The sequence below is a fragment of the Anser anser genome (genome assembly GCF_964211835.1).
Source record: "Anser anser genome assembly, chromosome: 4".
Classification (NCBI taxonomy): domain Eukaryota; kingdom Metazoa; phylum Chordata; class Aves; order Anseriformes; family Anatidae; genus Anser; species Anser anser.
This window is the reverse complement of record NC_139724.1, coordinates 40,420,502-40,442,497: the sequence shown is the minus strand read 5'-3', so window position 1 is coordinate 40,442,497 and position 21,996 is coordinate 40,420,502. Positions and strand designations below refer to the sequence as shown.

Genomic DNA, 21,996 nt, shown 5'->3' with positions numbered 1-21,996 from the left:
CCCATCATAGAGCTTCTCCCGATACCACAAAACCACTGGTTTCACTCTGGTTCTGAGTGTAAATGAAGCAGAGAAGGAAGAGGACAAGTTCCCCACTCTATTCTGACAGGGGACACTCCCACCTGTTAAAAACACTTTGTGTCTGGCCTCCTTGCATACTAAAACTCCTTCCCCTCCATCTTTATTCCCAACTGTGCCAGCTGACCTGAGCCAACAAGCTTTCCTTATCCCTGATTTTCTGATGACTATTCACTATTTGAACTCAGTTAGTCATTCGTTGTGTTATATTAAAATGACAGATAGGTCTAGGCAGACAAAAAGCAGGTAGATGTTTGTTGCTGCTCTCATAGTTAGCATTCAGGGACGGGCTATTGCAAGCTTCACTGGAGCCATTGCAAGGGCTTTTCTGAGAACTAGTGAGGTGGCTCCCTCCTTCAAAGGTGAACATCTGTAGAGGAAAATTCTTATTCCCCAAGTAAAATTAAATGTCTTAAAGAATGCAAGTAATTAGATTTTACATTATTAACCTTATCTTTTTCTCCAGTTTTATTTTACTGTAAAATCTTTCTGTAATTGGACACCTCAATATATTGTGGTCTATCATTCTTAAGTGAATTACTTAATTCATTGCAGCTTTTAACATTGAATTTCTTGCACAAAGGAGGTGTCAAATATATTGTCTTTTCTGTGTTAGGTTATTTAGCTCTATGAATAAGTTGAAAGGTATAATGATCATCCTTGGTACCATAGAATAGATGAGAAGTTCTGGGAGGAAGAAAACAGAAAAGTTTGGTGTTGGTTTGTTTTTGCTTTTGTTTTTGTTTTTTGTTTGTTTGTTTGTTTGTTTTGCATTGATATCAGTTCATAATATATTGGTTCCTTTAATGAAAATCCTCACATGCACCAGTGCCATTAAACTTTAGGCTTGTATATATATATATATATATATATATATATATGTGTGTGTGTGTGTGTGTGTGTATGTGTGTGTGTACTACATACATGTTTATATACATACATTATATATATACACATTATATAATGTATATGTATTTATAATTCCAGAGCACTTAAGCTGATTATTATAACGGAGTTTACTACCTGAACATTCACCCAGGAAGCTTGCATATTTTCTAGGAAAATCCTAAAACACTCCTATGTCTCAGTTCAACAACTTTTACTATTGGTCATCTACTGGATAGTTTCCCACAGCTGGTAGACAGCAAACCCAGACAGAACTCCATAAACATTTATAATTTATTTCAGTACAAAGTTAAGATTTTTTTTTTAGTTTAAATTGCAGGTAAGATTGATTTGAACCAACCTGACGGAATGTGCCACAAAGCGAATTATAGACATTTATCTCTTCAGCTTCAAAGCTCATGTGTGAAGAGTGAGCAGGTGGAAAAGAATTGCTCTTCTGGAATTAGTCCATTTCAATAAAGTGGCTGGATCTAAATAGTCCTGCAGGAACGTGCCAAGATCTCAGTCTCCCGGAAGGATGAGCTAGGTCGTGTTCTCTTTTTAGCCCTTACCTCAGGTATGGCATCGGAACATGCTACACATCCCTCATCTCAGACCTGCCTCCAAAAATTTAAGACATATACTGGAACAGAAAGCAAACCGAAATGTTGTGGTATACAGTTTCCAAAATGGGTTGATAATTATTTTTACATGTAAATTTTCATTTTGAATGTACATTTTAAAATTTAATTAGGAATACTAAAGAACGTTTCACTTGGGTTTAGTGGTCTAAGTTTCCTGTACTCAGGAGTAAGTATTGTACCTCACTGCTTGTTTTTTTTTTTTTTGCTTTTTATTTAGTCTAGAAAATACATTAGTGGTTGCTTTCTAACCACCTATTTTTAATGCTCAGTCTTTGATTTGCTAAAGAAAATGGCTGCATTCTCCCTGAATTTACTGAACCCTGCAGCCTTTTTAGGCTGCATGGAAACAATGAGATCTACTAGGAAAAGGAGGGTTTTGTACATCTTTTTAACCATCTTAAGAAAATATTGGAAGAAAATCAGTTTGTAAATTAGAGCAAATGTTTGAAATGCGTCATAACTTGGATTTCACTAGTACTCAGTTACGCATCTAAAAATCTAAAATCAGTTAGATCTAAAAATCTAAAGCTAGGGTTTAAAACAGTAATTTACAGGAATAAGTTAACAATACAAAACATCTTACCTGAAGGATATCACATGTCTAAAAATGCTCTTAGATAGATCAGAGAAATGACTGCTCTCTAACCTAGCCTGTTGGTATTCTCAAAGCAGGTAATCATTATGTAATTCTTTTCTTGAGACAGGCAGCATCACCAACCACTTTTTTATGAATTTTATGACATGCTAATTTCCCATCTGTCCCAAGTAATACATGCTCTGCACTTTAGTTCATTCACCATATCTTAATAGCAGAACTGCAAGAACAAAATGTCTGTTCAGTCCTTCTGAAGGTTAGGTACAGATAAAAATGTTCATGTTTGCATGGAAGGGAGCACTGCCTCTCAAATGTGTCTTTAACATCAGTTATTGATGCCTTCACATTGACAGTGATCAACAACAAAAAAAAAAACCCACAAACTTTCTTGGTACGGAAATCCAGGCCCAGTCGCTTACAGGATTTGTAATGCTTATCTATAGCAACTTCAGCAGGTGCAAACAGATGGCTGACATTTCTGTTAGACCATAAAATGTAGAATACTACTGTCCTGCTATGCCTAACTGGTATCAATTAAGTATGAGGCAGGATATCAGGCTATGAATCACAAGTCCTTTGTTTCCTGTAAATTGCATAGTTTTTTTTTTTTTTTTTTTTTTTTTTTTTCCCAACGCTTCTTTTGATGGAAGCCCTAGGGATAACAAGAAAAGCAGCAAAAGAGGGAGTTAAGTTCATACTTGAAGTAGTTTGAACTTATGGTGGAAAGTTAGCATCGCTGTTAGTGCCTCTGAGAATAAAGCTAGTTTTGGAGGTTACTGCTGTACCCCATCTGGGGTCATGTTCCTTCCCATACGTCCTCCAGAACTGCTTTGTAAAATATGCTGGTTCAATTGCGTATGCTGTGCTCACAGAGCTAAAGCAGAACCAAAACAAATAAAGATAACCTCTCCTGAAATTATTTTTCTAAGCTTGATCATTTCACTAATGTTCTAAGAATAGTTGTATGAGAACAAGTAGTGGATGCAGAAATCTGCCACAAAAGTAGCTCCAAGGGACATTTAAGAGCTTTTTAGCTAACTTTGGGGACTCAGTCTCTACCATTTAGTCAGAATGAAATTGCTGTAAGCAGAGGCAACTGAGTGGAAAAAGGACAGAGGGCAGAAAAAACTTGATGTAAAATGCTAAATTAAAGCGAGGAAAAGATTATTAAGAATGTAAAAAGGAAAAAAAAAAAGTCTTCCTAGTTCTGCTTTGTATAGTGAAATGAAAAAGGAAGCTGTAAATACGATAATAGAAATTTCATTTCACATCATGCTCCTGTTTAATGTCTTCTGTTTTCTCTGAGTCAATCACAGTCCTTTGCTAATTACTGCCGCAAAGCTGAATAAATGGCAAAGGGAAATAAGCAACGTTTGTGTATAGGGCGAGTGTAGTGACATTATCTCAAAAGAATAAGTTGATGTGACAGTGTTTTAAATTTGAGCTGGCAACTGCTAGTGAGCTTGCGCTGCCTGTTTTTAACCTTTTCTTTGTGAGAATGCTCTGAATAAAGATTAACTTTCTTTACTTAACAGTTATTTTTTCAGTGCCTTCAATTTGGAGCTGTCATCATTAATGTTTTGGGAAGTTGCCGTGCTTCCCAGTGCTTTCTGTAGGTTCCTGTTTGCCAGCTGATTCACTTTTCCAACACTTCACTGAAGTGCTGGGCCGGTGGAGGCCTCTTCTTGTGTAACCCAAACGAGAAGGGTTTCCTAGTCTAGAAGATTCAGAGTAAAATGAAATTTCACAGATGCTCACATTCAAAGAACTGCACAGTATTCATATTCCTTTCAGATACCTCGAGCCTCTTGCTCAGAATGACTCCTTAGTTAACCAACTTCCCAAATATAAGTCATGGAAGAACATATTGAATCCAGACAAAGTGATCAAATCCAGAAAAGTTGTTCAGATGTTCAGCATAAATATAGATGTTCAGATCTATATCTGCAAAACTTCTTGAAGAGCAAAGAAATTCCAGGTCTCAGAATTTCTTGATCTCTCCCTTACTTTTTTTTTTTTTTTTTTTTCCTGGAGTGATTTCAGTGCCTGAAGCCACAGGATTTATGGGGCTTTTCTGGTGTATGTATGGTGTAAAAAATACAGGTGCAGTAGCTGAATGAATCTTTGCATCCTAAAGGAGCATATCAGCCCAGTAAGATGTAGCAGTTCAGAGCTCTTTAGTCATCTCAGTATGCCTGTAGTAATCCTGCTTTAGCTTCAATGCATAGTTTGTTGTTCACTGAAGTAGGATATAAAAGTCTGATCTGCCATCCACCCACTTATTCAGCTACCTAAGTATTATCATTTTCAGATTAATGATTAAATCTCTTTTTTTTTCTCCCTGACTGCCATGACTGTTCAACTGAGGAATGTTTTAAAATTTTATATTCAAGAGAGAAAATACTAAAAATAAGGAAAAAAGCAGATATATTCAGATGGATTTTTTTTTTTGAGCCAAATGGAAAAATCAGTTATTCACACAACCAAGAAATGTTTGCTTTCCTATGACTTCCTTGCAAAGCAGACTACTTCAAATCAATGTTCACAGAAAAAAAAGTCATGTTGTATGTTGTCTGTGAATTGATGTCAGTTAAAACCAAGGAATCTTTACACACTCCCGATTATAAACACCGCATATGGTTTCAGTAATATAGCTTCTATACTGTTAGAAAAAAAAAAAAAATCCAACCTTTCCCTGTCATCTTTTTTTAGGAGAAGTAGGCTGTTGAAGTTACATTTTTCAAAGCTTAAATCTTAAATCCTGTGTTGGAAGCACACAATGAAAACATAAAATGAATTGCAAGAAACACATATAGAGGCTGATAGTCTGCCTCTCATGAATACTTTTAAATATGCATTTCCATTTACTTCCCCCATAGTTGGAAAGAGCAATAAAAGGAAACAATGAATTTCTTGTTACTAGGTGGGCAGCTTGTGCAGTGGAATTGGGAAGCAATTTACGTGATGGAAGTGGCAAGATGCACACCTGAGATGAGATGGAGACACTGGGGAGCTCTGAAAGAAAGTTGTATACATGTGAAGTGAGGATGAAAGAGGGAAAAGGGGAATAGAGAATCAAGATTATAAATACCTGAGTGTAAGGTAAAAGGAAGTAAAAGCCTCAAATTCATTGCTGTTTGCTCTGTTAGCAATGAAGGACTCAAGATGTAGTATGATCATACTGAGTTTTCTTTTCTAAAACCAAAAGAAGGTATCAATGTAAATTTATTTCTGGCAGAGAAAATATGCTGGTAAAATAGAGGTTCTTTTCCATCACTCATTTTGAGTGCCAGCTTTCAAACAGTTAGGAATCTTAGTAGGACAGGATGTCTTATTTGTGAGTTCTTCTAGGAAAGAGCCATATTCTAAAGAGAAAATGCTTCTTTGTTTTCACCCAGGGTAGTTAACTTTTGACTCTTCGGAAGGGGATCGTGGGGTTTTCATGGAAAGTATCCTTTGGGGTGTTCTCAAAGAAAGTATCTTTGGGGTGTCCCCAAAGATGCACCTTATGTTCTGTGTGTCTGCCTCCTGGGTCTTCTTGCTGTTGTTGATGTACAATTTCACCTTGTCTTTTTGCTGTGTTAAGGTTGCTGGCATTGTTATACCACCTTCTGTGGACATTTGCTGCATCTTTTACTGGCAACCGAGTGGATGGAGATCATAATTCTGACATCAATTGGCCAAGAATCTGTGCATCATCGGAAAGGGTAGAGGATGTATTTCTAGAAAATCCTTCTGTGAAAGTGATTTTGAAGGCTCTGTCATGGCTGCTGGGTTTAAACATCGGAATTAAAAAGGTACCTGGGACACCTGAACATTTTGTAAGGTGGGAAAGCCATCATTAATAAAAGAGTAGTCAGAGCAGCTAAGAGTATGCCTGGTGGGTGCAGCAGAATGGAGGACGTTGTGTGGGGGTCCTTGCATCATGGTGACAGAGCACGTGTTGTCCAGCAGCTCTAGCTGGACCGAGATGGTGACAGAATCAGAAACCTCCTAGAGCAAGCCTTTGCCACAAATGAGCGCTTAATAACGTACTGCCTGTGAGGTGTGTTAAATTTCTGACGAAAAGAGCAACGAGGTGGGTATTTATACCCTAATTTCAGAAGAGGAAATGGAGATATTTGGGAACAATTGCTAAGTTAAATACTCTGATTCTCACAAAAGGGCTTCTAATTTGTCAGGACTTCCCACAAAGTAGGGAGGAATAAAATCACAAAATTAAAGAATGCCACAGGCTTTCAGAATGAGAGAAAGGAAGTAAGCTGAAAGTAGAATTGGATGGGCTGTAGCTAATACACCGCTATTCTGTCATGAGAGGTCGAAATGGATCTCATGGACCCCACGGTTCTTTGGGAAAGAGGTTAGATCAGCCATGTGCTGGACACTTACCCAAGTGCTACTTCTGATTTAGGTTACCAGATGACTGAGGCCTGAAGTCTCAAAGATAAAGTTGCAGAGACCCCCCACATAAATCTACTGAAATAATGCATTTCTAACATCAATTCAAATGCTGTCAATACCGAAAGAAAAGTGAGATCTACTTGGGAGATTGAGAAGAAAACTCTGAGGTGTCAGCAAATGCACTAGGGAGAAAGAAGAGAGCTGAAAAGCAGGAAAAAGCTCAGTCTAGATATTGGAGATGATTGAATATAGAGGGAAAGCAGGACCAAAGGTTAAATCAGAAGGAGTTTAGCAAGCCAAAACTTAACTAGCCACGAATAAGAACACCGGATCATCTGGGTAGAGGAGGAATTATACCACAGCAACAGAGACTGAAAGATGTTTGATGTCACCGACAGCAAAAAAAAGAGGCTGAGATCCTGACATGCAGAAAGTGAGAGCTAGACAGATGAAAGAATGCTGTGAAGCACATCTGAAGATAAAGAAATGCTAAAAGGTATTTGTTCGAAATGTAAAAGAGAATAATCTCCACTAAAACTGAACCATCTTCACTGAAATTAACAGGGTGAGGCATAGAAAAGCAGCTAGTTCAAGTAATGTAATAGTAACATTTCATAAGAGGCTAAAAAAGTTGTTTCTGGCTCTGTTGAAACTGGCAATGGATGCTTGATTTTTGTGTACAGTCCACAAAAACTTATTTGACTTACTTAGCTGAATAGTATAGACCTAGAATTTTTCCTTCTCTAGGAGATATTACTACATTGCAGTGTATAAATTATGTAAGAAATACTATAGGATTACCTATAACTTGAGAATATATATAACAAAATAGGTAAACATCAGGAAGAACTCACGGTAGTGTAAATTAATTTTAGTAAAGCTAATGAGAAAGAAAATGAGCAGAATAATGTTAGGTATGGGAAATGAGAACTGAACCAGAATCATCACAGGTATATATCAGACAGCTAGGCCAATCATAACCAACTCATAGTTGTATTTGCAAGCTTAGGTAGGGTAAAACAACTTTGATTAGAAGTAACTACATTTACTGTGACTTTATAGATTTTAAATTGGTAATACATACTAATATGCTAAAATGTCTGCTTATTTATACCACCAGTATGCTGCCATTGCTGTGCGTCTCATTCACCGTGCTATTTTCAGCTAAATATCATCCCATGTTTTAACACATTATTTGCTACCTATTGCTTTGTCAGACACTGTAATCGTACCTTCTGTTTACTGTTAATGCAGAAAAAATTGGTTTCTTACCTATTTCTGTAGAAAGCCATCAGGTAAATATGCTACAGCTTATTTCTACAAAACTTTTTTTTTTCTTTTTTTTTTTCCTTTCTCTCTTTTCATGTATGTATGCAATGATTGATTTCCTCTAAATCTACTATAATGCTTTACATCCACACATAGACTTACAGGCTGTATTTACCATGATCTCTAAGTCTTTTTCTGAAAATAGGCAATACTTCTGTGATTCTTCAATGACTTGGCAGATTTGCTTAACATCCTCACTACCAGGGGGCCTGCAATTCTGTGCACCAGTTCTCTCGGAATTATTGGCTGAAGATTTCCCCATACCTTTCCCTTAGTGCATTCAGCTACTGATGTTATTCATGGTAGTGTTCATTTCTCGAACTTTGTTCCCAGTGTTTCTTGTGCTCTTATCCCTAGTTCAGATGTCCACACTGAAAATTGTGGCAACGTATTCACTAACTTCAAGAGTATACAAACCTTTCTGTAAAGATAATGACGCCAAGAGGTCCAGTTTTATACATTACCCTTCTTTGTGACTTAGTCTTTCACAGCATCAGCCTACAACAAATTCTGCAGCATCACTTTGTGTTTTTTCTATACGGTGCCCATTGCTCAATGCCCTCACTTTGTTGTTACTCGACTTCCAATATGTTCCTGTTAACTCTGTTACCTCCAGCCTCGTGTATTTCAACATTAGTTCTGCTTCTTCATTTTACACCCCAGATACCTGGAATTTCTGTACAAACACCACTTGCTTGTTTGCATTAGGTTTTGCTTTTTTTTTCTCCGTGTTTCATTAAGAATATGTTTTCCAGCTTTCAGTGATGACACACACCATTTTCTGTGGCAAAGGATATAATAGGAATCTGGAGAGACACAGAGCTTTCTTATTCAGTTTTGGTTAATCTTTTATGACTGTCATCAATAGCTGGCAGTTCGCCTAGCCCACTGTTATGTTGCAAGTTGAATTCACATGATTTCTGCTGATAAAATGAAGTATTCAGAGAAGCTGATTTGACTTACTGTATGATTCCTGCCAATACATTTTTAAAGATTTTTTTTTTCTTCTACAAATTATCCAGTGGTTTCTGTTAGACTCATTTTTCAAATTATAGACTGCATTTTGATTCAATCTGTGTCAAAATATGTTTATTCGATATGAGACTTTGCACTTTGATAGTATCTTCTGCTTGGGCAAGTCAACTTTCTTTATAAATATTAATTAAGCTTACCAACACTTACTCTGATAGCAAAATGCAATTATTTCAGTTAGCACACAGGTTAAAGCAGACACACAGGGAAGAGCTGCATCTAAAACTCAGTCCTCTGATTTAGCTGTGAGAAATTATTTGCTCTCTGGTTTAACTTGGCATAGCTAGGTTAATATTCCTCCAGCCAATGTCAGTGCTAGTGCTGGGGTTATCTGCTGAGGTGAATTTCATGTTAAAGGATTTAAGAGTAAATTATTCCTGTAAGGTTTGTTAAGTTTTCTCTTCAGATCAGATGTATTCACTGTCCGTACTGGAGACAGGACAAAAACCTGGAGGTTTCTGAGGGCTCTGGATGCTACAGATATGATCTATAAGTATATTAAGGAAGAATGACCAGCAGTAACTCTTTCTCTTAAACTCATTCTTCGCTTTCCAATTACAAATATAATCCAAAATCCAACCTAAAACCAAACAAACAGGATGTTAGAGGAAACAATAAAATTTGGATAACCAGCACATGGAATGTTGTACAGAACATCAAATGGGTGAACTGTCTGTTGCACATAACAGTTTCCTCATCCTTGTCCACATACAAGGTTCTGCTCCTATAATCTAGTAGATAAACAAGCAAGCAGATCTTCTATTATCTATAACCTGAAGCAACTCAAGCTGAGTTTCTCCTAATTATCTCAAGACAAAAATTAAGTGGCCTTTTTGTTTCTAACTCTCACAATCATTTAAAGCATTCTTCTTCTAACACTTCTTATTTTACTAGTCAACAGACAAAATAACTGTAAAGAAGAGAGATTCATTCTAGGGTCAGTGTTGTTGCAATTCAAATAGAGTATGCACACTCCAGCATGGCACTTAGATAGCTAATAAACCTATTTCCAGGTATGTTTATGGGAATGAGTTACTCATCCTCTAACTTTTAAATTATGTGATATTTTTTCAGCAATGTATACAACTACATCAAAATGCATTTTGAAAAAAGTTCTTGAAAAAAAAATCCATTCAGGCTATTACATGTTTTGATAATACTACTCGCCTTTCAATGATTTGGCAATAAAGAAAAAAAGCCTCTCTTCTGATAAATCATTTTGTTGTTGTTGTTGGTTTGTTCCTTTTGATGAATTTCAGATTTTTCAATTCTAGAAATAATGCATCCTTGACATTCAGAGAAATCCAACAAAAACTTACTTTGCTATGCTTTTTTGACATCCAGATTTCTGTTCTCTGGCAATGATGAAAAGCTTTTACTTGTTAACTATCCAACTGAAAGTGTGTAAAAGCCAAAGTAATAGATTTCAGACTTTCAGTTTTTGTTTGTTTATTTGTTTGTTTTTGTTTCCTTTTAATTGATTTTTTGGCAGATGAAAATGGTGAAGTTGATATATTCAAAATGTACCTGTGTATCATACACCAGGTAAAACAGATTCATATACTTTGATGATTATGCTGAAAAGAATGGTGGGGGGAGAAGGTCAGTCACATCTTTTTTTAAAAGAAATGGATAGAAGGGATTTTGGTCTTAGTGAAAGAGTGGAAAATTTAGATGAAAGTACCTAGTGAGCTTCATTACCTTTAGAATTATGCAGATGGTGAGTGGGTTTATTTCAGAGTGAAGTTTTGGACTTAGATGCTGAAAGGTCTCATACATTCATATATCCTGTTTTTGGCACTTAAAAAGTGGTGTGGCTTTTTTTGCCTTTTTTTTTTTTTTTTAAGTATATGGCCTTTATGGAACAAATATAAAATTCCTACTCATCATCACCAAATATTGTCACCAGACTTTCACTTTTTTTTTCTACTATCTATAAATTGTGAGCTATTTCACTAGTTTATTTGTGTGTTGCAATGCTTTCTTGTTGTCAGGTAGTGGCTTTCCACCATTTGTTGTCTTAATGTCCTTCAATCAAAAGTTTTGGAGTGAGGTGCTGCTCAGTGTGAGTAGGAGCATCACAAGATGGTTCATACTGTGCATAGGACATCAGAATATTGTGAAAAATCATGAGTAGCTCCACTGTTATGTAAAAAATAGCATAGAAATGTTTTGCATCTATGAATTCTTGTTCTTACTAAGAAGAAAAAAAAAACGAAATAAAAACAAAAGAAGAAAATAAGAAAAAAATTCTACCTACTTACAAATTTTTGGTTTCCTCTCAGGCTTTTGTTTTCCTCTGTTCTAGTCCACTTGCTTGGGAAATAATTTCATAAAGGAGTTGTGCACAAGAATAATCACTAATAAGTAATGCAATGAGACATTAAATGTGGAATATACACACGTATTTTCTACCCATGTTTAAGTTTCCTGTGTCTGTAGAGAGTCACCTACGTCTGACCAAGGAGGTTTATTTGTCTTGCACCTTGTCTCGCGTACTCTACTGACTTCATTTGTCATCAGTGCATAGTTAGTGGGCTATCTCCTCTGTTGTTAATCAGCTGAGGAAGAAGGCTACATACCAAGAATTAGTTTCCTCTTCAGAATCGTTATTTAGATGAAGACAGATTTATCATCAACAGCTTTTTGGTAAGACTGAAATGGTAAATTAGAAGTGTATGCTTCATAACTGTGCCTTCAATATCTCTTCAGAACCTTTTTTATTAATCTAGCTCAGCAGTGTATTTCTTTTAACACCTATTTATCTGTTTTCCAACTGGCATTAGTGACCGCAGTACTTCCATTTTATGGGTATTGATAAGTGGATACATAACAAATTTGTCCTTTTAGTGTGCATATCTTGAGTGGCTCATCAGGAAGTCCACAGCATCAATAATATGATCACATCCCCATAAAGCACAGTATTGCTTCCTTCAGTGTTCCATAATTTGGATGCATTTGGATATTGATATATTTGTTCATCTTGAAGTATGAAAATAACAAACACTGTAAAATCTTAAGCTGATAGTCTGTGAACCTGAAAATAAAAAGGGAGGCTTTGTTTTACATATGGTATATTTCTGTTGTTTGGATGGCTTTCCAGATAACCATCTGTAACAGAGAAAGGATGGCAAGAAAAGTGATTTCTCATACTTGGTTGCCAAGATTCATGAATATCTGCTTAGTGTGGCATGTTGCCTAATCAGAGGCTGGTTGGACTTTCTGTCACAGGTTTCAAACAGTAATGTATTTAGAGCCTGCCTTTGGGCAAGCCCTTTGGCATTAATCTAGCAAATTTCTGTACCTAGGTTTAAACTTTGTATAGAACTGAATCTGCTAAAAAGAAACAAGTGAAAAAAAAAGGCAGGTAAGAAAGAAGAAGGACTAATAAGACAATGTAGGAGAACACAAAGCCAGTTCTGACTGCCAACAAAAGCATACTGCCTCAGGTCAGTTGAAATCTAGGGAGTTTATTTGGGCCAGAATATAAACATGTAAAAGGTAATAACAAACAGTAGGACCAAGAGAGACCTAAACCAATCCCCTGATCTAAGGACATGTTACTCAGTTAACTTAGGAAGTCAATAAGGTACTCCAGAGGCTTGATCCAAGCCCTACTGAAATCAGTGCAAAGGTTCCTTGGTATCTTCATCAGACTTCAAGTTCCCAAGTATCTTCTGCACAAAAAGAATCCATCTACACATTTGTATCTGATGCACAAAAACATGTATCACAACAGCAGGTGTAAAATCAAAGGGATCTAGCAAAGATCTAATCTGGCAAAAGAAGTTATAGTAACCAAAGTACGGTGGAAATAGGCAAATGAGCTTTTTATCTCAAAACAAAATTTTCTGTTAAGCCTAATTGAGCATCCTGATATATTTGTATTTGTATGTGATTCTGCTTGCATTATGCTTTCTTCATTATTTTTTACTTCAATTGTTGCCCATTTTAATGAATCTCTTCTACAGTTGTCTATAGATGGAGGTCTCCTTGATCTTATTAAGAAAATTAATAGAGTAAAATTGGTATGGCCTTTGTGTGAGAGAGATTGTATATAATTACTATTTCTGTAGTTATTTTTGCAGTATATAATAGTATGTAATTTCTGTTATGTAATAGCAAATAAAAATAGTGCAGTATTAGCACTATTTTGATATGATGGTAGGAAAACCATGCTGTGCATCCTTTCAATTCAGGTGATTATCTTGTTTTGCTAACTGGAGAGCATTTCCATAGAAAATACAAAATGAGGGCTGAGTGGGAAAAAAGATGTAAAAAATCATATACCGAAAATATAAAATCTGCATTTTGAAGATGTAAAACCCAAAATGCAGAACATAACTGTAGTCTGACAGACTTTCTGTAATGTTTGCTATGTCTTATTTTCTCTGAATTTATCCCAGACAGCTTTTGGAACTCATGCTGAAACTCACATATTTTCATTTAAGAAGGGGGCTGGTTCCTTGTGACTGTGCTGCAGCAATTCCTATATTGCTTTTCCAGCAATTTCACCCCTGACTTGTGCAAGAATCAGAATTAGTATTATACAGTGGATTATCAAAGAGGTAAAGTGGCAGTGAGCCATCCCAACTTTCCGGGATGGCTGTCGTATTTCCGAGAGTCCCAAGCTTTCTATCATGCTCAGAATCTCACAAGAATAACCAAACCAAATCTAATCAAACCAAACCAAACCAAACAAGAAAAACACAATAAAAATAAATCAACCAACAGTATGAGGTCAATTTTTCTTTAATGGCTTTGATGCACTATTTTTGACAAGTTTTGTCACCTTTTCACACCTTTTGTCACCTTTTGACATCACTGAAGCAATTAAAAATTGTTCTCTGTCAATATTTGATCATTTACTGCTTTTGATCAGTCCTCAAGTGTGGATGATTGTCTCTGACCTTCAACATCCCTTCTCTTCATCTCAATTCTAGTGCTTAAGAACATCCCTGTACTTAGCCTGTCCTAACACTTAAAAATATACTTCACTTGTTGTAAACAATGATGAAAAAACACTAAAGCAATCCTTTTGTTCACTGTGGTGACATTTCCTCTAATTAAATTTTCATCTCTGAAGGTATTTGGGCCTCTCTAGTCCATCTGGGATATGTTTGCCCTCAGCATTGCCTCAGGCCAAATGTATTTTTGTTGATACGCTGAACAGCATGCTGCCCTCAGTGGCTGTGGGTATTCCCCACTGGTGGTTTATTTAGAAGATTATTTCACCAGTTTCAAAGTACTTTTTCTAAAGTCATGTTTTTTTCCTTCTTTTGAAAGAGAGAGAGAGAGGGAGAGAGCTAGGTGTCCCCCCAATGCCCTCTCTTCTATGAATCAATGTGATTTTATGTTCTTTTCAAGGAGGTTTTTGAACAGGCGATTTGTAGACCCACGATGGGATAGAGGGTACTGTGCTTCCACACGGGTCAAGAGCCACTTGAAGGACTTTGTTTTCATAATATTTTTCTGTGCTTTGAGCACCAACCCTAATTATACTGATTGGGGGAAACTGATTTGGGAAGGGATTCCTGACTTGTGGTGCAAAGACAAGTAAAATATTATGTGTAGTGAAAGGCTTTGCAGGCCTCGTTTTATTTCCTTAGGGCAGTATGTGCCTGGCAGTAAAAACCTGTTGGCATCTCTTTTCACATTTCCTGTACCACCTCTCAGCACGTGTCTCGGCACCGAGCTGCAGAAGGTCATTTTTGCACATGTGCACAAAGTATTACAGTGAAAGATATAGTTTATTGACTTTTTTTTTAAAAAAAAAAAAGAAAGTCATGGATCACTGCAAAGCGTAATGGAAGTGTTTTCTCATTTACTTTTGGATAATAGAGGCCAATGGGAGGACGGTCTCCATATTGGCTATGCATCATAGAAGCTTTTCTAATTCTTTGGAGATAACAGAGTCTCATCCCAAAGAAAAGACTGCATGAGTTCTGTTAGTATAATTGTTGATTTGACCATCCTACAGCTCTGATATAATTTTGGAATATCATATTTCAGTAAAAGCTCATGTTACATTTTCAAGGGAATCTGATTATTCAGTAATTAACAATCTGAAATAATTTTATCATACTGAGAGACCTGGGCAAAGGTAGCAGCCTTCATTACCAGAAACTATCACTTTGCAAATTACTTCTCAAAGTTCTTAAAAACCTACACATTCTCTCTCTCTCTCTCTCTTTTTTTTTTTTTTTTCTTCTCTCCTCAACTTTTCTGCTCACAGAAATGCAAGGGAAGCTTACTACAAGAAAAGAAAGGACATGGAGAAAAATAGGAACAAACCATCTGTGGATTAGTGGCATTTTTGTGGTTTAAACTCACTAATTCTGATTATGCAATTAAGTTTAGAAAGCAGTATTACAGCTTTTCATAGTTGTATAGTTTGACATTTCCTTGCTTTGTAAATCAAAACTGGGCAATTATAAAGGGTCGCTCTCTTTACTAGGTTAAAACAATGTTGTAATGTAATCAGGGCAATAATAGCGTCATTTAAGAGACCATGAAGAGTTTGGCTGCCCTTATTGCTTGGATTGTATGTGTTTTACTGTTGCACACCCCAGCAAAGTGAAAAAGGACAGAAGTGAAAAGGACAGAAGCTTTTCTTCAGCAAATGTGGAAATGTACACAGGGAAAATCTAGCATTAGACAGACGGAGAAGAGTTGGAAGAGCAATATAAAACCAAATTGCATTATGAGTTTATTTGAACCTCAAATAATAGCAGTAGCTGTATCTCATGAGTAAAAACTATCTGTTGGTACTATTGGACTTAATGTTTTACCTGGGGAGTCCAACCTACCTTTTGTGTATCAAGGTGCCAGTCCATGCTGACAGCAGAAGACCTCCAGTTGCCTAACCAGAGTCCAAGCTCATCTCTCTTTGCTTACAAGATGAGCAAATTTACATGTATAAAAAGTCATATAAAAGTTATTAATATGTTTCTAGCAGTAATTTCTTAGGCTGTGTAATCTCATCTTGAGGCAAAATGTTTGTTCAGATAAAAAATATTAGCAAAGCAGAAGAGAATTGCATAAAAAGTGAAGAAGTATTTTATGACTCTTAAAAAATTTCCTTTCAGGCAGTTTCTCTACCTCTTACAAAGGGCTGTGTACTAATAAGGATGCTGATTTGATTTTTCAGGAAAGCCACGATGAAATCCAAGCACCTAAGGAACCTATACAAAAGGATACCTCATCCTTCTGGAAACCCGTCAAAAACTAATAAGACAAGGACCTTTCTTACTGTCTCGACACAGTCCAGGTAGGACCGCACCTGGCACTAGATGCAGACAGCAGCTGTTTCACCAGCATCCATAATCTGTACTGGTGGCTTCCTGGCTGTACCTGTGTGCCCTGAATGCAAAAAGCATCTGTTTCACATTTATTCATTTACTCAGATGGCATTATCTACATTACTTGCTACCTTTGGACACAAGACTCTCATTTATAATTCATAGTACACAGATGCTTACAGAGAGTAGAAGCTTTGGCTACATTACCTGTCACTCTTAGTATATTTTGTATTCATGGTGGGTAAATATACAAGTATAAAGCTGCCATATTGTGTGTGACTATCTATAATGCATTAGCAAACAGTTGTTTGATCATTTATACTGTCATTCTTTGTGGTTGAAATGATGTTAGAATGAAAAATGAAACAAACTATGGGTTCACCCTTTACGTTTTTCTTCTCTTCTCTCTCTATCTCTTTTTGTGCGTTGTTGGTCCTTTTAATTTTTTTATTTTTATTTTTTATTTTTTGAAAATGAAGGTGATTTTGTATCCTATTGTTTCTCTTGCTCTTCTCTTTGTATGATTATCATTCAGTACTCAGTCAGCTATTCAATAAGTTCACCAGTGCAGCTGGCTTCAGGAGAAGATACTTCCTATTCTTTGCTTTCATAGGCTCATAAATCCAGCCTGCTGAGAATATTAAAAGGAGAAAAATACTCAGGCAGGAATAAAGCATATCAAAAAAAGAAAGTGAACGTAACTGGGGAAACATTTACTCAAGATTACATATTAAGCAATTTGCTCTTTAGTACTAAAGGAATATATAGAGAGAATATATTAACTGTACTTACTAGAGCCCACTGCATCCATCAAATGCTGTTAAAACTGGCCATTTTTGAACAAGAAGAACATTCTGTATACCTTGTATTGTTTTTAAGAACTATTTTTAGTGCAGTAAATATTAAAGTATGTCATTGTCCTTTGCATGAGCTCTCACTCATTTTTTTAGGAGGACAACTTTGCCAGAGATGCTTGACTTAAGAACCCATTAAAATGAAAATGTACTCAGGAGCCTTGCAGGAATAGCGCTTGAAGACATGGGCTCCAAGCATGCTTGGCAGCCTGGAAAGCTTACAGAGCTCTCCTAACAGGAATGCCATCACATTAAAGAATTAGCATAGCCCTAGGCAACAGTCTTTTTTTTTTCTTTTTTTTTTTTGTGGTAGACGTGAATGACATTTTGTATCTGAGGCACATTTTTAATATTCCTTATTCACATGTAAGTTTTTTATGACTACATTAAAAAGCAAAAGGTTGGTTTGTTCCTGTTGACATTTGTTCTTATTCCTCTCTCTCACTGGGCACTACAACTCAAATAAAGCTCTGATGTTCATCTCTCCTTCCACAACTTTCTCACTCCCTCCTAATATTTCTGCTGCCTCCTCCTCAGGCTCTTCTTTTCTGCTCGGCAGAACCTGTTCTGTCATTTTGTCTAACCTCTACCAGATGCCACAAATTCAGGAAAACTGCCACAAAAATCCCTCCAAAGTCTCTTACCTTCTTGACAGTGCCTCCAATTTCACTCTCTAAAAGTACAAATAAAAGATATTAATGAAGCTATGCTCCAGAAAGAATCGGAACGGCAGTGTCTGAAAACCCCAAATGAACCTCTCTTCACTGACCCCAGTCTATGAGAATTGAAGTCAGGGAAAATTGGAGAAATAATCACTCAGCAGCCTCATCAATCAAACTAGCAGCTTAGACTGCTAATTATTGCCTGGTGGGGATACCTGAGAATTGAGAATTACAAATATTTGGCTCTTCTGACCACTCACCAAGGAAACTCAGGTTATTGATTCCCCTACATGAAAATAATCCACCTAACTCTCAGTTTCATGCTCTTGGGAAATCTTCTTGCATAAACTTCTCTGACAAAGAACATATAACCCAAAAATATAGCTGCTGACAGCTAAGCTTCATAATATCCTAATGGACTCCATTTTGTCCAATTGCTCCATGTATTTGCAACATAGGAAAAAAAAAGAAAAAAAAAAAAGAAAAAAAGTACCTGTCTTTTCTCCATTTTAGTTGAAAACTGTGTAGCAGTAGCTTAGGTCTTTGTTAGGCTGCACGGAGCGTGAGAATGAGCAGTGGGGAGGCCATTCAGGAAGCTGCCATTGTTTCTGGTTTCCTACATACATGTGGTAGAGTTTGAAACTGCTCCATCCTTTGGGCTGGAGCAAATTGTTCTTCCAGTCTTTCTTAATCACAGTCAGTGGCAGTGGATTGTGACTAAAGGAACTGATGGTGTCTATGTGGGACACGAGCATAGTCGTGACCTGGTTTGGGTGGCTTGATTCTTGCTGAAATGAGGAACAAGTAGTGCCTAAACTTTCCAGTGCCTGGGGACAGTTACTATAAGTGTTTTGCAGAGGTGTGCTACAAGAACGAGGGATCCTGTTGCCACGCAAGAGCTTCCTACAATTTGTCCCTACCATACTCCAGATATAGATTCCAGTTTTAGAGCGTGTGAACAACTGAGAACAGAGAGTGAGGAAATTAGGTCAGAGAGACACTAAACCATTTTGTGTGAGGTCTCCAAAGTTTGGTTTTCAGGTTAATATTCCTGTTTTTTTTCCCTTGGTAATTATTGTATAGTGGTCGAAGTGTCTGTCTTTCAGTCTACAATTCAAGATTTATTTAATTGCCATGTTATCCCTCAGTATGTATTCCCAATTTTTTACTTAACTATGTCCACATTTTCACCAATCACATCCTAGATATCCGAAATGTTACTGACCGACTTTGGAAAGTTTGTGTCAATGTTATTAGCATTAACTTTTTTTTTGAAGTACATGGGAAATCTTTGCTGCTACTCCCTAGAAGTACCTGTGCAGGAGGTATCTTTCTCCCTGATAGCAATGGATGCCTGCTGAACACTTGGAATCCAGTAGCATAACTTCCATGGCACAAAGCCTGAGACTCCTCATACATCACTGCAGTCTTTAGTTCAAACCTACAAACACTCTGTGAAGTCACTTACAACAGATTTTCACACTTTCATAAAAAACGCACTGCACAATTTTGATTTTTTAATTTATTTTATTTTTAAGAAAGCCCTCATTGCCTCACCATTCTAAGGCCACTTTGGTACAAGGATTTGTTATCTCAGCTGACAACTGCGCTGAAGGCTATAATAAGAATCTCCTTCTCTCGCTCTAACAAGCAAATTCCCTGTTTTCCGAGAATCCTCTCTAGGAAGGCAGTGCTGAATGTGTATCAGACTTGAAAAGAAAGCCTATCTACACTGCCATTTTTGCTTTTTATTTTTCTAATTTGTGACTCAGCTCACGTCTGGTGCGAAGAAGCAATTCTGCGTTGAAAACGCTGCAGCTGGTTTCCTCCAGTGCTCCCCCTATTCATAGCGAGGGAGGCAGTGGTGGGCTTACGCAAGATTGGTTTAAATGGGAAATCAATACTGGTTCCTCAGTTCCTACAAAAGAGCTGAACTGGGCTGGATTGGCTCCAAGGAGCAAAAAGGAGTTGAGTGGAAAAAACTGGCTGCCAGTGGGATAGGTACTCTGCTGCATACGAGGCTATTTGGGTCTCTGCCACTGAACCCATCACAAGAAGTCTGAGATAACCTGGCTTACCTCCTACCATCTGTTTTTGAATGGACGATAAATACTGGAAAAATAAAAGTTGGAGGCTCTTTTTCCCTAGGCATATATTAGCTTATAAATACATAAATGTTTCTGTTCAGCATCAGTAGGAATTTGTACCTCATAACATACTACCCAGTTACAGAAGAGATTGGAAACTTGTTCTGCAGATGACAAGTGGAATCATTGGGGTGATTCCTTGTTCTACAGCTAAAGAGAAATATGTGATCTAATTAGCAATTCCATCAGACATTGCTCAGTGATTGGAACTCAGTTTCACAGGGTCTCACTTGACAAGACTTTCTATTTAATCTCTTGTATTTAAATTTTCTGTGGAATGAATCTCAGGAAAATTCACATTTCTGAAATCTGTGCCTGTTTGCCATTTTATTTACATAAAGTTAAAAGGAAACAAACAAACAAACAAACACGGATATGAGAGTACTGTAATAATTATTGCATTTGCTACATGCTCTGTCCATTACCTCTAACCTCTACTGATTGGTTAGCTTCAAATTCTAGTGGTACTGTCCAGAATGTAATGACATATGTTACGATCTGCCTTTAGACTTTTTGTCATGATTTAGCAACACACCAAAAATAGAAGAATTTTTTTTTTACTGAAAATTCGTCCTGCACTGAATTCTGATATGTTTACCTGCTATTCCCCAAACAGTCACAGAGCTTGAGAGACAAAGGGTAAATCTTATGGGGGGAAACAGACAAGATACAAAAAATCTGTTTTTATTTTATGTAACTGGAAGGCACCCCTTGGAAGCAGGAGGAGGAAAGACATATTCTAAAACCAGGAAGGTAGCTGAGGAGAAAGGGTATTTCATATTAGGATGACTGACATTTAAAATACTCGGTTAAAACACCAGTATCTCTACTGTTCAGACAAAGGGAATGTAGCTTTCTTCTAAGGTCTAGAGCTAAAGCTTCAATGGACAGCCAAATACTGCCTGTAATACTGCAAACTGCCTTGTTTCTTTTTCAAAATCCCACTGCTCTACTAGAGTCAAGATGGTTATTCATGCTATCCATTCTTATATGGTTTATACAATTTTACTTGCTCTCTCAGCTCAGAGATCTTAAGGTTTTGTCTGGTGTGATAAAGATACACTTACAGTACCAACAAAACTATCAGCAGTGAAATCTTAAGCCAAATGGCTGTATGCTTCGTTTATACAATTTGTCGTCATGTTTACTCATGTGATCAAGGGGAATAACAATTATATTTTGTGTATTGTCAACAATATGATTATTAATGTTTTTACAGTATTTCCTGTGTGGGAATGCATACAGCCTGAACTATGGAAGGAACGGAGAAATTTGTCGATACTCAGAAAAAAAAGGTAAGGTTTTATGTCTTAGAAAGTCACATTTTGCCATCTCATATGCACAGGGAAAAGAGAAGAAAACAGCAATATATCAGATCTGAATTTCTTTATCAGTCATCATACCTGAGAATTATTTGATAATACTGCTCCAAGCACTCAGCATCCTCACATTCATGTTAACCCTTTCTCAGCACCATTTTTAGTATACTAGTCCCTTCTTTTTCCTTCCTAGGAAGTTAAGCCAAAAGAGTGATGCGACCTCTTGTTTTTCATTATCAAGCAACTTATTTAAGACATGTTTCTAGCTTTTTTTCCAACTTATTTTTAAAATTAGTTGATCAGGAAAGGGGGCACCATATGAAAAGAGCATTAGCATTTTCTAAGCTATGACATTCTGCACTGCATAACTTGAAAGGTTGACAGGGCCACTGCACTGCTGAGAAGATTTTTTTTTTTTTTAATTAAGAGCTGCACCGAGGCCATCCTCAAACAGATGCACTGTCCCAAAACCAAGGCAGACAGAGGAAGAGCCTTAGTTGAGGCTGATCTCTAGACATGAGAAATGTCTGAAAAACAAGGATTTGCAGTTTGAGGTCATGGAAATTAGGAGGCTTATTTTGTTTTCTTCCATCCATCTCATCAGCAGAAAGTCCTTACCACTAGGGAGGGAAAAACAAACCTGAACATGACAAAGATTTTACTTCTTTTCAACTGACTGAGGCAAAAACCATTTCTTCCTCTTCTCTAGCAGGCTGCCTTGCTGACTCAGTGTTGTCCTAACCATTGTT

At 36.9% G+C, this 21,996-nt stretch overlaps 1 protein-coding gene across 3 annotated transcripts in view; it reads left to right on the top strand.

Moving 5' to 3' along the window:
• The window catches only part of PCDH10 (protocadherin 10), a 321,360-nt gene that overhangs the window by 247,243 nt on the left and 52,121 nt on the right, over positions 1–21,996 (top strand). For all 3 annotated transcript variants that reach the window (XR_014583037.1, XR_014583038.1, XR_014583039.1), the window contains exons 7-8: positions 16,115–16,234; positions 21,148–21,223. The gene's annotated coding sequence lies outside the window, so the exon portion shown is untranslated. The remainder of the gene's footprint in view (positions 1–16,114; positions 16,235–21,147; positions 21,224–21,996) is intronic.